The following is an 11,576-nucleotide window of genomic DNA, read 5'->3' on the forward strand; positions in this document are numbered from 1 at the left end:
AATTTATTCTTTCAATTTCTCTACTATTCTAAGTTCAGAATAGTTAAATATTTTTTTACATTTTGCTATAAATTACTCTATACAGTGAAGCTTTGAATTGAGATTAGCGAATAACTAATTGTTTTGGTTGTTGAGAAAACTCCGGACCATGAGAAATGGGGAGTTATGTGGCTAAGGATGTCATTTGATCCGACTCCTTTGATGGAAAATTATTTTTATGGGTTGGATGGTTGCGTAAGAGGCCGTGGCGGCGGTCCAGTGTGAGTTATGTGTTATAGGGGATATAACACCTTGCTAGGACGATATGTGCCTTAGGTACCTTTTGTTTAGTTGGATATGCTTGGCATACCGGTGTTGCTCCGCGGCTGATCATCGACGGCAACACACCGTCGTTCGAGGATTCCAATCCCAAAATAAAAAATATTGCAAATGTTGTTTATTATCAAATATATATCAGTTTTTGATACTGTTCATGTATTGTGGTTTGATTTTGTTCATCAGATATACTGTTGTTGTTGTTCCAAATCATAAGCTATTTACTGCTTGCTGAGCATTTCGTTCGCTCATACTTGTTTCATATCTTGATTCTTTCAGCTAGGCCAGGGCAAGCTTGAGTTCCAGGTCGGACTAGAAGTTGTGTGCTTGTAGATAGTTTGGTGTGTTTCCAGGTAGACAGTTTGGGACGCTTAACTAGCCTAGAGGTTTGTAATAAAATTTGAATAAGTTGTAAAACTAATTAAAGTTATGGTTTATAATAACAGTTGGTTTGTAATAATGCCTGTTCCATACTATAACCTGTGATCAATCCGGTACAGGTAAAAGGGGTCATATTTATTATATTATTCCACTGTGATTATTTTATTTTAGTTTATTGGCTAGTGACCCCCAAATCTAGACCCCGGGTTTGGAGGGCGCCACAGGTTGATATCAGAGCTACAGGTTATGGTCACTGAAACAGGCTTATGATTTTCATAGATGAGTCATAGGAAGATCACATAAGATAGGCGCGTGTAATTTAGCTGTTATAGGATTAAATTTAGGTTATTGGGCTGGGTTATAGTTAAGTTGTTTAGGTTTCTTGTTTTGCATTTAGCCTTAGGCCTTGTGTCATTGCCCTGCTATTTTGTTGGTTATTTGAGATTTCAAGCAAGGATTTAAAAGGTTTGGGTAATTCTGAGAAAATTTTCTTTGTGTTATTATTCTCAAGATAATAAGCAGGATTATGTGATAATCATGTCGCTTGTGTTAATTAAAAGTTATTCCCAAATCCTCATACATGATTGGACTTAGGACATATATGCAAATAGATCTGTGGTAAAAATTTCAGAATTTTATGTGCTTGTATGAATTAATTATGATTTTTACAAGTTATATTATAAATTAATTTTGTCTGATGAGAAATCGTTTCTCAGAATATTTTTGAATGTTGATCTGGGTTCTACAAGTGTTGTAGATCGTCTGGGTATTTTTTTCATAATTTTAGGATGTATAGATTTTTTATTATGAATTTTTGAAGTTATTTCAATTAAAATTCGTAATTAAATATGTATATATATATAAATTGATTGTAAGTATGTATATATATATATATCTGTACATCTACATATTTGTGTCTGTTGTTTGTCTACTGTTACTGTTGCACGGAAGACAAAGAAGACAGAGTTGTCAGGCGCGCAAACCGAGGAAAAAGCTGTCGGCTGCTGCAGAAAAAGAAAAACAAAAAAAATAAAAAAATAGGGGTGTAACGCATTCCGGGAATGCGTTACACACCTGTGGCGCATTCACGGAATGCGTTACACCCTTTAATGGCTGAAAAGGGGTGTAACGCATCACCGGAATGCGTTACAGGTCCTGTAACGCGTTCCTGTAATGCGTTACAGCCCTTCTGTTGATTTTAAAATTGATTTTCTGGGAGTTTCGTAACTCCGTTTTGGGCGTGCAATATACCGTTGGATTCGTTTTTCCGAGACGGATCTAATGGAGTGATCAATTTTAGTTTAAATAAAATTTTTGAACTGTTTATTTTTCCATAAAGTGTTTTAAAGCTGTTTTTGACTGTTTTTAATTGCTTTTAAATGCTTCATGTGATACATAGAGATGTATAATGCTTAGACTAATGTGCTAGATGATATAACATGCCTACCTTGATGTTTATTCATGTTGATATATGTGATATATGCTTAGTTTATCATGCGATGATAGATTTAGGTGAACTTAAATGAACATAAGGCGTTTGTTAGACAACCTAGTATAGTGAAATTGTTTCATAACCTTAAGAATAATATTATGAATACAATCATGAGATTCTTGTGTTTATGAAACACGTAATTGAATATGAATTTTCGATATGAGAGAAAGGATGATTCTGTCAACAACAGATTTCTATATGTAAGAAAGGGTTATTAAGTGACGCCTCTTGACAATGCTCCACCCGATCTGGGAATCGTCTGATTATTGATTATTGATTTGAAATATTTAATTTAAAAGGAAGAATCTCTTTATAATATGATTATGATTGTAACGTAATATAATCCCTCTAAAATTAAATAATATCAAGTAGTAATTGGCCAATGACACAACGGGCTTGTGTCGGTCATAGCCTTCCAACATGATAGAAAAGTAGTTCTTATTTTTGAATCATTATCGTTTCGTGCCACAACCGAGGGCTTTGATTTCGAAATAAGAAATACTTGTCTATTACATAGAGATGTGTACATTGAATAAGAATCTAAAGGTCGTTATGTGCCACAGCCGTGGGCCTTTGGGGACTGATTCAATTGTACGGAATGTTGGGTTAGACTTGACTTAGAATATTGAGTTTGTCGTGCCACAGCCGTGACTCAATTATTCAAGAGGCTGAAGTTTGATTAAGGAATAATATAAGATGTAATTGACAAGAGTTGTCTGCCTATTGAACATTACATGGCGTTTCGTGCCACAGCCGGGGTTGTGTAATGGAATGTAGGATTCCTATTCCCAATAGCATTATGAATGCTTAATTTTTCACGTAGGGGGTTGAATAAATTAGATAAACTAGTGGGAGCCACTTATGAATAAAGACCCGATTCATATAGTGTTTTAAAATGAAATCGAATATTTGCTAAGTGTTGTTATGTGTTTATACATTATACAGATTTACAATATACATTATGTCTTCTGCACTATCACTCAGGAGCATACTGGATGCTCACAAATTGACTGGTCCTAATTATGCTAACTGGCTTCGAAACTTGAGAATTGTTCTCAGGATTGAGAAGCTGGAATACGTGATTGACTCACCTAATCCTACTGAACCAACTAGTGATGCACATAATGATGAACATGTTATGTATCGTAAGTGGATAGATGATGCAAATGTTGCTCAATGCATCATGCTAGCTTCCATGAACATTGAGCTACAGAAGCAACATGAGCATATGGATGCTCACACTATCCTCATGCATCTACAAGAGTTGTATGATGTGGCGGGGAGGACAGCTCGATATGAGATATCGAAGGAGTTGTTCGGTTGTAGGATGTCTGAGGGATCATCTGTGAATGACCATGTACTTAAGATGATCAATTTGATTGAACGTCTTGGACAACTTGGTTTTGCCATGGATGGGGAGCTGAGCCAAGACTTGGTCTTGCAATCGCTTCCGAGTTCGTTCTCGCAGTTTGTTGTGAACTTTCACATGAATAAGTTGGATGTTAGCCTGCCTGAACTCCACAACATGTTGAAGACTGCGGAATTGAATTTTTCCCTTAAGAAGAATTCTGTTCTTCTAATTGGTGAAGGTTCCAATCCTAAGAAAAAGAAGAGGAACTCTTCCAAGAAGAAGAAAGTAGGTGAAGAAAAGCCGATTCCACCAAAAGCTGAAGACCCCAAGAGCAAAGTTGTTTGCTTTCACTGTAACAAGGTGGGGCACTGGAAGAGGAACTGCAAGGTTTACCTTGCAGAATTGAAGAAGAAGAAGGGTAGTGAGACTACCACTTCTGATTCAGGTATGTTCATGATAGAAGTGAATATGTCATTAAATCAAATTTCTACTTGGGTATTAGATACCGCCTGTGGTTCTCAAATCTGTAATTTGTTGCAGGGACCAAGGAGGAGTAAGACTCTTGAGGAAGAGGAGGTGATTCTACTGATGGGAAATGGAGCAAGAGTTGCTGCTGAAAATGTAGAATCATTTCATTTACATAGGCCTACGGGCAAGAATATTGTTTGAAATAATTGTTATTTTGTTCCCTCGATTGTGAGGAATATTATTCCCATATTAGACTTGGATGGATTTTCATTTATTATTGAGAATAATGAATGTTCTATTCTTAGAGATAATATTCTTTATGGACGTGGTACTTTAAATAATGGTCTGGATATATGTGACATAATTTACTTCAGATTGAACAAACTAATAAAAGAAAAGGGATGATGAAAATCTCACTTGATAGTGGCACTGTAGTCACCATTTAGTGGACATAGAGAGAGGGCTGCAGATTTGCTAGGAATGGTACACACAGATGTATGTGGACCAATGTCTACGTAAGCCATGGGTGGATTTTCATACTTCATTACTTTCATAGATGATAGATCTGGATTCGGATATGTGTTTGATGAAACACAAGTCTGAGGTCTTTGAAAAGTTCAAAGAATATAAGTATGAAGTAGAGAAACAACCAAACATAGTATTATAACTCTTTGATCAGATCGAGGTGGTGAATACTTTAATGGAGTGTTTCTAGATTATCTCAAAGTAAATGGTATAGTCTCCCAGTGGACGCCTCCAGATTGGTATCTGAAAGGAGAAATCGAACTTTGTTAGACATAGTTCGGTCCATGATGAACTATGTAAATCTTCCAGTATTCCTATGGGGTTATGCATTGGAAACCTCAACATATTTAATGAATAAGGTGCCTTCCAAATTTGTTGCTCAAACTCCGTATGAGATATGGAAAGAAAGGAAACCGAGTTTTAAACAAGTTAAGATTTGGGGATGTCCAGCTTATGTCAAGTAAGTTTGACCCAGATAAGCTGGAATATCGATTTGTAAAATGTGGTTTTGTGGGATATCCTAAAGAGACTTTAGGGTATTACTTTTACACCGATCATCGGGTGTTTGTCTCCAGACATGCTACCTTCTTGGAAAAGGAGTTTATCCTTGAAGGAAACAGTGGGAGCAAAATTGAACTTGATGAAGTTCAAGAAGCACAAACTACTACGGATCAAGTGGAAACATCTGTTCTGACTGAACAACCTTTTGTGGAACAGCCCATTCATAGATCAGGGAGAGTGTCTCGCCAACCTGAGAGGTAATATGGCCTTGTCATTGAGAATGACAATGAGTTGTCAATCATTTGATGATGACGACCCTGTGACCTATAATGAGGCTATGAGTAGTGTTGACTCAGAGAAATGGCATAGTGCCATGAAATCCAGAATGGAATCTATGTATACGGTATACAAAAGATAGATTATAGCAGATGGCCAGGTGGAGACCTATAAGGCCAGGCTTGTGGCAAAAGGATTAAAACAAAGGCAATGGATTGACTTTGATGAAACCTTTTACCTGTAGCCCTGTTAAAATCAGTTCGGATTTTGCTTGCGATTGCTGCTTACTATGACTATGTGATCTGGCATATAGCCAGATGGTTTTCTTTCCAAGGGAAATGAAAGCCTAGTGTGTAAGCTACTGCGAACCATATGTGGTTTAAAGCAAGCTTCTCGAAAGATGGAACATTCGTTTTGATGAGACAATCAAAGAGTTTGATTTTATCAAAAACGTAGATGAACCATGCGTCTACAAAAGGGTTAGTGGGAGCGCGGTAACATTTCTTGTATTGTATTGAATTAGAGTTGACACACATAACAACATAGCAGACCCACTCACAAAGCTACTTTATGAAAGTCACTTTGATCGTCATTAAGACAAGATGGGTATTAGATACCAGAGTGATTGGCTTTAGTACAAGTGGGAGATTGAAAGGAATATGTCCTAAGTCCAATCATGTATGAGGATTTAAGAATAACTTTTATGTAATCTTTTTTGATTTCATTGATATTAATAAAAGACTTGTTTTGTTTTTATTACGGGCTTTATCTATTTAAGTGTTTAAATAAGATATACCATAGTTTAGAGTAAAGCTTTTTATGGATTATGATGAGATCATAATAGTGAGACCTAAAAAGATGATAACTCTAAACTTAAATAGTTCCTGGTCGTAGGATTACTAACTGGTAATTAATAATCCGCAGAGATCGGTACATACTATGCTTGCTTCATTATGAAGGATGTCTGTTCTCATAGACATTTGTGTGGTGACACTATATCTAGTATGTAGGTGCTTATTATAGAATAAGTTCACTGAACATGACTCGCACAGCTGAACAACTGATGGAGTTCACTCACGTGTCAGCAGTTGTTCACATAGTGATAGTTGTACAAGTATCCTTAGACTTGAGGTCATCATAGTCATCTTGTGTACACTGAACTATGCTTTGGTTTAGTTCTTAGTCTCCAGGGACAATTATTAGGGCTCTTCTGGGTATAGGAATTTGTACACGAAGATAGTGTATGATCAATAAAGGATCTACCCCTTCCAGTGAAGGAAGCGAATGTTCAAGGCTGATCCACTTATGCTAGTTCAGGAATCTCTGGCCAGAGTGAATGAAATTAGAAAGAAGTTTCTAATTTGCATAGAACTACGCATTGTAAATGGTAAGCAAGTGATTAAATTAGATAGGCTTGACACGAGATCCATGCCTTGTATTTAATCGGGACATTGTAGGGTAGAAGGAGTTTATTGTACGGTAACTATTCACTGAATAGGTTCTTGGTATTCTAAGCAGTGAATTAATATTATTCGGATAGTCGCGATATGCTGAGAAGTATCCCTCACGATGTAGAATAAATGTGATTAAATAATTAATCATATTTAATAAATTAGAGAATTTATATAAATAATGATAAAATAGTTTTATTATTATTTATTTCTACTACCGGCTTAATATTGAACCTACAGGGTCACACCATAAAAAGAGAATGATTTAATGGTGGAGGAATTAATTAATAATGGCTAAATAATTATTTATTTGTAAAATAAATAATTAATTGGCAAATTTAATAATTGATTAAATGAGATTTAATTGATTATAAATTAATTAAGAAAAGTTCTTAATATTATTAATTAAAGGATTTAATTTTTGGAAATTAAATCAAGAGAGAGAATTATTTCTAAAGTGTTTAGAAAAAGGATTAATAATTAAAAGGTGTTTTAATTATTAATGAGAATAATAAATGGGATAATAATAATATTATTTATGAGAAAATTTCAGCTGAAAATTTTGCCTATAAATACACTATTATAGACCCTAATTTGATTCTAACCCGAAAACCCAAAAAGTTTGGAAAACCCAATTCTCTCTACCTCCTTCCTCCTCCTTAACATCGTTTTCTTGGTGGATACCGGTGGAGTGCTTCACACTTGAGGAGCAACTGCTAAGGATCTCTGATCGTTGTCTCCGAATTATTTTTAAAGGTTAGATTCGATCCCTCAAATTTTTATTCACGATTTATATGCTTTTATTTGGATTTTGTGTGTGTAAAAGTGTTTTTCCACGCCCCGATGCGATTAAAAATCCAACATTAATATGGTAGCAAGTTTATGATATTTTGAGAAGAGATAATGTTTGGGAATTTTGATATATTAAGGAATTGCTACATATTTGACACAATGCTTGACCGATTATTATATATGTTGCTTGTTTTCTTACCAAAATAATGGCACCAAAGAGAAGGAATAATTTAGGAGAGGATCGTACCGAGGGTCGGACAGATCCAGCGATTGTCAAGATGTTGGGACTGATGCAGCAGAAGATGTTGCATCTTACGCAGCAGCAACAACAACAGCAGCAGCAAGCAGCAGCACCACCTGCAGTGACTTTTAAGCAGTTTCAAGCAGTGAAGCCACCTGAGTTCAAGGGAAGTGCTGATCCTGTGGAAGCCAATGCATGGCTCAAGGAAATGGAAAAGGCTTTTGAATTAGTTGGAGCAGGGACTGAACAGAAGACCAAGTTTGCAAGTTACTTTCTAAAGGGCGAGGCGAACTATTGGTGGGAATCCACGCGAGCATTGGAAGGAGGTGAGTTTATAACTTGGGAGAGATTCACAAAGTTGTTACTGGAGAAGTATTTCCCGAGGTATATGAAGAATCAAATGGAGATCCAGTTCTTGAACCTGACCCAGGGAGATCTTACGGTCGCGGAGTACGAAGCTAAGTTTACTGAGTTAGCGAGGTTTATACCAGACCAGGTTGACACAGATGAAAAGAAAGCAAGAAGGTTTGAACAAGGATTGAAATTTTGGATTCAGAACAGAGTGGCCATGTTTGAATTGACTTCATATGTGGAAGTGGTACCGAAAGCGATGGTGATTGAAAGTAATAATGATATGTATCAGAAAGGAAAGGATGGAAAGAAAAGGAAAATAGAAACCTCAGAAGGAGGTCAACATCAAGATAATTTTCAGGGCCGTTTCAACAAAAAGCCAGAATTTCAGGGTAATAGGAATGTGGGATTCAGAAGACCACAATCAGGGAATGGAGGACACGGGAATCGTTTCCAGAATTCAAATCAGCAGAGGCCCAATCGTTTACCAGCGTCAGACTGCAAGTTTTGTGGTAGAAGGCATTTTGGGATTTATAAGGCTAATGTGTTGTGTTATAAGTGCAATCAGAAGGGACACTATGCTAATGAGTGTCGAAGTCAGACTACAGCTCAGAAATTAGGGACAGTGTGTTTTAAATGTGGAAAGATGGGGCATATTGCCAGGGACTGCCAGATAACTGAACCATCAGCTAATGTGGCAAGAATTGAAGGACCACCAGCAAAGGACCAGCCCAAGGCCAGGATATTCAATATGACTATGAAGGATGCTGTTCAAAGCTCTGACTTGGTTGCAGGTACGCTTCTAGTCAACTCCGTAGATGCTAAAGTTTTATTTGATTTTGGAGCTACAAGGTCATTTATTTCTCAAGATTTTGTCGATAAACTGCATTGCGAAGTTAAGTTGTTAGAACAAGCATTAATGATAGAGTTAGCTAATAAGAATCAAGTTTCCGTCGACCGAGTGTGCCCGAGGTGTGATATTAAGGCAGGAAGACATCATTTCCATGCCAACTTGATACCTTTTAAGATGGGAGAATTTGATGTTATCTTAGGAATGGATTGGTTGTCAGAAAATAACGCTCAGATTGATTTTAAGAATAGGAAAGTAAGACTTCAGACCTTGGATAGTAAGAAGAAGGTGGTATTTCGAGGAAATAAGCAAGAGAAGAAGTTTTTAACGATAGCTCAAGTGAAGAAGTTGTTGCGTCAGAATTACGAAGCGTATTTGGCCCATGTGGTAGACACCAGCAAAGAAGTTCCAGTACTAGAAGCAATTCCAGTTGTCAACGAGTTTCCAGATGTCTTTCCAGATGATCTACCAGGATTACCTCCCGACAGAGAAATTGAATTTGCAATTGATCTAGCACCCGGAACAGAACCAGTTTCTAAAGCTCCGTACCGGATGGCACCAGTGGAGATGAAGGAATTGGCAACTCAGCTGCAAGATCTTTTGGAGAAAGGAGTTATAAGACTCAGTGTATCCCCATTGGGCGCACCAGTACTATTTGTCAAAAAGAAGGACGGGAGTATGTGACTGTGTATCGACTATCGAGAACTGAATAAGCTGACTATTAAGAACAAGTACCCGTTACCAAGGATCGATGATTTGTTTGACCAATTAAAAGGCGCTGTATGGTTCTCTAAAATTGATTTAAGATCCGGATATCATCAACTGAAGATCAAGCCAGAAGACATTCCGAAAACCGCATTCAGAACCAGATATGGGCATTATGAGTTTCTAGTGATGGCATTTGGATTAACCAACGCACCAGCAGCTTTCATGGATCTGATGAATCGAGTATTCAAGAAATATTTGGATAAATTCGTGATCGTGTTCATAGATGACATCTTGATCTATTCTAAAACAGAAGAGGAGCATGCAGAGCATTTGGGAATATTTTTGGAGATACTGCGACAGGAGAAATTGTACGCAAAGTTTTCCAAGTGTGAATTTTGGTTAAAAGAAGTACGATTTCTTGGGCACGTGATTAGCAATAAAGGAGTGGAAGTGGATCCAGCAAAGATTGAAGCCATAATCAACTGGGAGAGGCCAAAAACACCAACAGAAGTACGAAGTTTCATGGGACTGGCAGGTTACTATAGAAGATTCATGCAAGATTTTGCGAAGATAGCTACGCCATTGACAAAGCTTACCAGGAAGAATCAGAAATTTGAATGGGACGAGAAATGCGAAGAAAGTTTTCATGAATTAAAGAATAGATTAGTAACTTCACCAGTACTAGTCTTGCCAGATGAACAAGGAAATTTTGTGATTTACAGTGACGCGTCATACAAAGGATTATGATGTGTTTTGATGCAGCATGACAAGGTGATAGCCTATGCTTCAAGACAGTTGAAACCATATGAAGAAAAGTATCCAATGCATGATCTTGAATTGACAGCTATAGTGTTTGCATTGAAGATTTGGAGGCATTATCTTTATGGGGAAAGTGCGAGATATACACGGACCACAAGAGTTTGAAATATATCTTTACCCAGAAGGAATTAAACATGAGACAACGAAGATGGCTAGAACTAATCAAGGACTATGACTGTACTATCAACTATCATCCAGGCAAAGCAAATGTGGTGGCCGACGCGCTGAGCAGAAAAGAAAGGTTGAATATGATAACTTCATCCGAGGAGTTGACCAAGGAAATTGAGAAACTGGAAATAGAGGTTAGTATCCCAAGTATGTCTACAGAGGTATTATGTGCAATGTCTTTTCAACCAGAACTATTAGAGAAGATAAGAAGATGTCAGGAAGAAGTAATGAGCCATGAACGAGACAGTTTGACAGGTGAAGAGTTAGGGAGTCAAAAGGATGATAAAGGAATATTAAGTTTTTCTTTGAGAATATGGATTCCTAACGTAGCCGAGCTGAAAGATGAAATTCTTCGAGATGCTCACAACTCCAAATACTCAATTCATCCCAGAATTACGAAGATGTACAGAGATTTAAGAGAAAACTTTTGGTGGCCAAGCATGAAGAAGGAAATTGCAGAATGGGTAAGTAAATCTTATACTTGCCAGCGAGTCAAAGCGGAACATCAAAGGCCCAGTGGACTAATACAACCATTGGATATTCCAGAATGGAAGTGGGAACATATCGCGATGGATTTCATAGTTGGATTACCGAGAACCAGGGCAAATCATGATGCTATTTGGGTTATTATCGACAGATTGACGAAGTCAGCACATTTTCTTCCTATCAACGAGAGATTTTCAATGGATAAATTGGTAAGGTTATATCTTAAGGAAATTGTGACCCGACATGGAGTTCCAGTATCCATAGTTTCAGACAGAGATCCTCGATTTAACTCAAGATTTTGGAGAAGTTTTCAAGATTGTCTCGGAACGAAGCTGAACATGAGTACCGCGTATCATCGCAGACAGACGGTCAAAGTGAAAGGACGATTCAGACTATAGAAG

Source organism: Apium graveolens, chromosome 8, assembly GCF_009905375.1.
Source record: "Apium graveolens cultivar Ventura chromosome 8, ASM990537v1, whole genome shotgun sequence".
Classification (NCBI taxonomy): domain Eukaryota; kingdom Viridiplantae; phylum Streptophyta; class Magnoliopsida; order Apiales; family Apiaceae; genus Apium; species Apium graveolens.